The sequence below is a fragment of the Macrotis lagotis genome, chromosome 6, assembly GCF_037893015.1.
Source record: "Macrotis lagotis isolate mMagLag1 chromosome 6, bilby.v1.9.chrom.fasta, whole genome shotgun sequence".
NCBI lineage: Eukaryota > Metazoa > Chordata > Mammalia > Peramelemorphia > Peramelidae > Macrotis > Macrotis lagotis.
In genome coordinates, this window is record NC_133663.1 from 169114256 (window position 1) to 169120904 (window position 6649).

Below are 6649 nucleotides of genomic sequence, written 5' to 3' on the forward strand. Positions count from 1 at the left end.
GAGTGTCCTCTGTATCCAGATGAGTGGAGTTTGAACAAATTTCAAAGATTATTCCCTTAAATTTAGAAAAAAACACAGATATCTTATTGTCAGATCATTTTATCTCTAAGACTTTTTGTCTCTTCCTTAAGGATATGATTTCTCTCTCATCACACTTAATTTGGATCAGTGTACAACAGGGAAACAAAGTAAAGACTGACATATTGCTTTCAGTGGGGGTGGGGTGGGGGGGGAAGTGATATTGGGGGGGAAATTAAAAAAAAAGAAAGCCATCATACTCTGTGTCTCTAGTTTCTCTCCTCTCACTCTCTTCTAAAACCTCTGCACCTCATCTTCCTATATCATCATTCAAATGAAACTGCTCTCTCTGAAGTTGTGATCTTAATTCCCAAATTTAATTCCCTTTTTTCAATCTTCATCTTTTTCTGTACAATCTGACAGTTTGGGATCACTTCCTCTTCCTCAATACTTTTTGGTCCCTGGGTCTTCCCTTTTTTCTGACCACTTTTCAGCCTCTTTTTTTGGATTTCATTCCATGTCACACTTATTATCCATGGGTATCCCCAAGGCTCTTGTAAGCCCTTTTCTCCATTTTATACTATATCATTTGATGATCTCATCATTTCCCATTGATTTAATTATCATCTTTCTGCAGATGATTCCAAGATCATCAGCCACCTGCTTAACATTCCATATCAGATTTCTATAAACATCTCAAATTCAACTTGTCTAAAACAGAACTTATCTTTTCTCCAAAACTCTAGCTTTTCCAACTTACCTAGCACTATCAATATTACCACAATCCTCCGGTTTCCTTAGGCTCACGACCTTAATGTTAATCTTGATGTCACTCTCTAATTTTCAACATCTCTTATTACATAAAACCAACCAGTTACCAAAGCTTGTCATTTCTACCTTCTAAATATCTCATTTACATCTTTTCCCCAATGACACAGCCAGTTCTCTAGTTCAGTCTCTTATCACCTCTCTCTGGTCTATTGCAATAGCTTTCTTTTTTAAATTTTATTTTCTGACATACATTTGTTCTCTTCCATCTTCCTTTCTCCTCTTGCTTCAAATCTCTCCCTCCTCCAATTTACCCTCCAGAAAGCAGGCAAGATAATTTCTAAAGCACAGATCTGATCTGTCTCATGCTGCCCATATACAACACACAGACATATATTCAATAAATTCCAGTGGCTCTTATTACTTATTACCTTTAGGATCCAATGTAAATTGCTTGGTTTGGTATTTAAAGCTTTTCATAATTTGTTCATGCATTCTGTTTTCTATCTCCATGCTTCTCTGACAACTTCACATGGAAAATTCTGCCATCTTACCATCTCTGGCTTCCTGCAATATTCAATTTGAATGCCACCATTTACAGGATGCCTCCAGTTTCCTCCAAGTATTAGAGTCTTCTCTAAGATTGCTTTTTACCAACATTGTTTACATATTGTATATACCTAATTATCTTCATGAAATCTTCCCCCCAACTAGAATGCAATGTCTAGAATGTGCAAAGAATTGTTTCTGTTTCTGCTTTTCTTTCTAAGTCCACATGTATAAGGAAATATGCTTATTGAGTGATAGTATATGAATGTATAGATTATTACTGCAAAATTATGGAGATTGTGAAAAGATCATGAAAAGAATAGAAGCAAGATAACTACATACAAGCTGCATACAATTTTTTTAAAAAACATCACTAACTCTAATTAGTAATCAATCTTTTTCCTAGAGAGCAGATGATTAAACATGTCTTCTCTCTTGGGGGAAAAGTGAGCATCTATGAATGGGAAATGTTGCATATGCTATTAGAAATTATCAATTGTTTGTTTTGCTTAACTCTGTTATAAGGAAAGAGTTCATATGAGAGTAGGGAGGGAGGGGAAGGACAATATATGAAAAAAGGAATACACTTTTTTTTAATTGCTCTCAATGTGAATTGCTTTATTCTGTTCTGGTTTCTCTAGATATTTCCTAGTAAACCATTACATTGTAGTGCAATGATACTTCACCATGATTCAAAGCATGTCTTTTGGTCTCTCCATACAGCAACTGTTGTTAAGTACTGTCAGAAACAATGGTGAGATGGAGTGAGACTTTTGTGATCAATAGATTCCAATTCTCCTTCCCTCAAAGTCTTTACTAGCTACAGATCCTTTAGATCACATACTCTCCTAAATCCAACAACCATCATCCTTAGTCAAAAGTGGCTAGAACACTGGAACTGGAACCAAAAGATTTAGGACTAGTCTTGAATTCTCTCCCTGCTATGTATCTTTGTTCAAATTTCTCTCAATCTGTTTCTTTCCTGTCAGAATTTAAAGCTTGCATTTCCTATGAACAATCCCTTCCATGTGTAAATCCTCTGATCTCAAGGTAACAACCTCTGGCAAGGAGTTGACTGGCCACCAAAACAACAAACAAAGCAAAAACCTTGGAATTTAGGAAGAGTAGAATTTGGGAAGAATAGAAACTAACACAAGAGCAGTCTTCAGACAGGAGGCTGAAGTTTTTTCACTTAGTATAGCAAGAGTTCGGGGGACTCTTAAGGAAAGGAGAGGGGAGAAATGGTGTTCATCCTACAGCACTTTATGACTCATAGTAGCTAGTGCCTCTGGAGGCAGAAATTGCTTCTTAGAAGGATTATTTCATCTAGTATAGAATATTAGAACAAAAATTAACATTCTAAAGACCTTAAAGGATGAGGTTTATCACATAATTTTATAGTTAAAACAAACCCAAAGAGTTGGAAAGATATGTCCTTCTAGTATGTAGTATAAGTATAAATGTAGTTGGCAAACAATTAGCTTTTTTTTAATGAGAACAGAAATTATACATGATCTAAAATATATCTACATAGAATATGATGGTTTATGTTGGGTTCTTTCCTAGGCACAATATCTTTTTGTTACTTATTTTAATATTTTAACATGGGTTAACTCCAGTTTAGACTGCTGAAGAAACCATTCTTTTAAGAATGAAAAGGAACAATAGCTCCCCCTCCTGCTTGAGATCTATCTTTACATGAGGGTAAATCAAGACCTATTTTGGGTTTGTTTGTTTGTTTTCCCTATTTTAGATGTTAATCAATGTCCCTAGAGTGTCACACTATTTCTTTAAATAAATTTTACTGGGGCCTTTATCTTTACATCACAGAAATTTTTGGATATACTCCCACCTTTTCCTATAAGCCATGTCTTTACCAAAAGCACATCTGGGCAGGTCACTTAACTCTGTTTATCTCAATTTTTCATTTATAAAATGACCTAGAGAAAGAAATGGTAGTCCAGTAGTTTTTGCTAAAAAAACCCCAAATGGGGTCATAAAGAATCTGACATGACTGAACAACAAAGATAGAGCTAAAACAAAATTATGTCTATGAATGTATGCTTCCCCCTATTTCCTTGACTCTCAAAGGAGCTTTCATTATATGTTTACTAGGATCAAGATAGTTTATTATAACTATTAAGATTTAGGCTTCCTTTACATGCTGTTTTAATTTACATTAGTTATAGCCACATATTTTTTCTGCTTTTTTGCTTCCTTTCATTCTGCATCTGCAATTCATATAAACCCTTTGTTTCTCTGAATTCTCATTCATGCAAAGGCATTTAATGCTATAGCATAGGGGAAAAAGCAGCAATGAAACATTACTCCCATAAAAATAGGGCATACTCTTCCACAAATAAATATACTACCCCTAGGAAGACTAGATAGAGGTAGGGAACATGTGGAACCAGATAGAGGCTGAGTACACATATTTGGAACAGTCAAAAGGTCTGTTGGGTTCTATGGTCCATATGTAGTATCTACCAGGTGTGGCTTTCTTTTCTGTGCCTATCTTCATAGTCACTCTTTGGCAGTGCTCTTTGCTCCTATGATTGCTACCAATAGATTGATTGGCATGAAGCTTCTCTTTTCCTAACCTGACTTTAATTACTATCTTCAATAAAGGTGCTACTCTATCATAAGACAGAAAATGATTTCTTTCCCTTTTTTTATCTTAAAACTAGGGGGTGTTGCTAACAAGGGTTTTGGAAAGTGAAATCATGAATCCAGAAGTGGATTGGGGGAAACAGATGGCAGAGGCAATGGGCATCCCTTCTCAGACCTTTGACAGTAATAAATATTATTTTCTCTCTAGGAGACTCTCCACATAGCAACCAAGTTCTTAAAAACAAATATAGCAACCCCAGCTACATCGGCTTAGATCTCTAAAGGCAGGGTCTCTTGTTAGAAATCTTTAAGGACATCAGCAATTTTTTGCAGCATCTTGCTTAACAACTTATTGCCAAACTGTACTCAGTAAGCAATGGAGTGTATAGAGTAGCAGGGAGGATGAGCATCTCTGATGTGAGGCCTCACTCAGTCTTTTTCAAGATGATCCAACTACCTTTGGTGTCCATCTGTCACCCAACTCTTCCCTATGGCTCCAAGAAGTTGTAGTATGTGCAGTGACAACATCCTGGTAAAAATGATTTGGCAGATGGGTTAAACCAAGTTGCAGATAAACAATGGCCTCAAACTCAGCAGTGAATTAGGGGGCTGTCTACCCCAAGCATGTAAGGCCTTTCTGTAGGGCAATGGGCCAATGAGAAGAATTTGTTCCAATGGTCAAGGTGGCTGAAGCAAGCATTGTGGTGAGCTTAGAGCTTGATCAGAGTTTGAAAACACCAAGGTCATCCCAGACCATTACCAATCATCTTGACTTTTATCTTCACTTGCCAATGACTCAAAGTCAATGACTCAAACAGAATGAGAATGATGATTTTGTGTATGAAGACATGACCTCATGATGTCATTGATGCTCTTTGAGAATGACGAATACCAGTAAGCATCATTTTATTTTATTTTTTTATTTTTGCAAGGCAAATGGGGTTAAGTGGCTTGCCCAAGGCCACACAGCTAGGTAATCATTAAGTGTCTGAGACCAGATTTGAACCCAGGTATTCTTGACTCCAAGGCCAGTGCTTTATCCACTACGCCACCTAGCCACCCCTAGTAAGCATCATTTTAGAGGCTACCTTTACAAGAACTCCAAAGGGCTTCTTTGGGGCCTGATGCTTAAGGGTCTCAATTCAAAATTCTTTGGCTTCTTAGTCAAATAAATAGAAGGGGGAAAAAGGTAAAGGAACAAATATTAAACCCAAAGGGCAAGGCCATGTACGTTCTCCTGCCTTTATTAGTTATATGGTTAAAGTCATCACAGTTTAAGCTCTAATCTCATCACCATGCATACTCAAACCTTGACTGACATCATTTTCCTCTGCTAGGGAGGGCTGAAGGGCAAGTACCTCCTCCCACTTTCTTTTCCTTTCCCTCCCCTACCTTTTTCCTGCCTGTTTTTGCAAGTTATTTCCCCTCATTAGAATGTAGCTCTCGGACTACTGGAGCCATTTTTCTTTTTAATAATTGTATCCCCTTAGTTTATTTTCTCACTCAAATCTCACTCTTGTTAGACAGAAATCATGATCTACTTTAGGTAAATAGAAAAGTGGATATTTGCAAATTTAAGTCAATTTTTGATGAGCAGTGGATAGAGTGTCAGACCTGAAGTCAAGATGAATTTAAATTTGACTTGTTACTAGCTTAGTGATTCTGGACAAGTCACTTAACCTCCAACTATCTTAGTTTCCTCATCTGGAAAATGTTAATAGCTTTCCCTCCCAGGGAGGTGATAAGGATTAAATAAATTGTAAAGCCCCTAAGACAATGCCCAAAAGATAGTTAAGCACTATCCAGTTATCAATTCCACATCATGACCTTGCCCATAGCAGTTTCTATATATCATGAGTGTGCATAAGAAATTAAATGTGAATTTTATGGAAGTTTTGTGGAAGCTGCAAAATGCTACTTGAAGGTCAGGAGATGCCATAGAAAAAAAAGTTTAGAAACTCAGAAATTCATAAACTACATGTATAGCATAATACAATTATCAACATGTTTTATCTTTTAATACTATAGTGCTGCAGACAACTTCTCTGGTACAAAAGGTCAAAAAATTTCACGCAGATTTTCCAGATCAAGGAAGGCACCTACTCCTCATTATGTGGAAGGAATATTAGCTATTCCTGACATTGAATGTCCCTCATCAAATTAACCCTATGAATATTCATATATATATAACTATATTTAATATATAACTATTTAATATATAACCATATATTATATTTATTATATATAATATTATATATTATATAATATTATATATATTATATATACTATATATTATATATTATATATTATATATTATATATTTATATATTTATTATTATATTGCTATATAATATATAATATTTATTATTATACTATTTAATATATAACTATATTGAAATGTATTTCTATTATATTTACATCACCTCCCTTCCACCACCACTCCAATTCCCTCCTGTAGTACTAAACTGTTTGGATCCAATACTGTGTTTAGCTACCTCCATGGAATATTACATAAAGACCCTGCAAGAGAAAAGTTCTCCAGAAATGTACCTAAGTTATGAGTTCATAGCAGCACATAATATCAGAGGTAGAAGGTACAACAGACATGACTATTCCCTTTGAAAAAATACCCAAGTGGTCATTCAGTCTTTTCTTCAAGGAATTAGTGAGAGAAAAGTCTCATGAAAAAAGTCCATTTCACCTT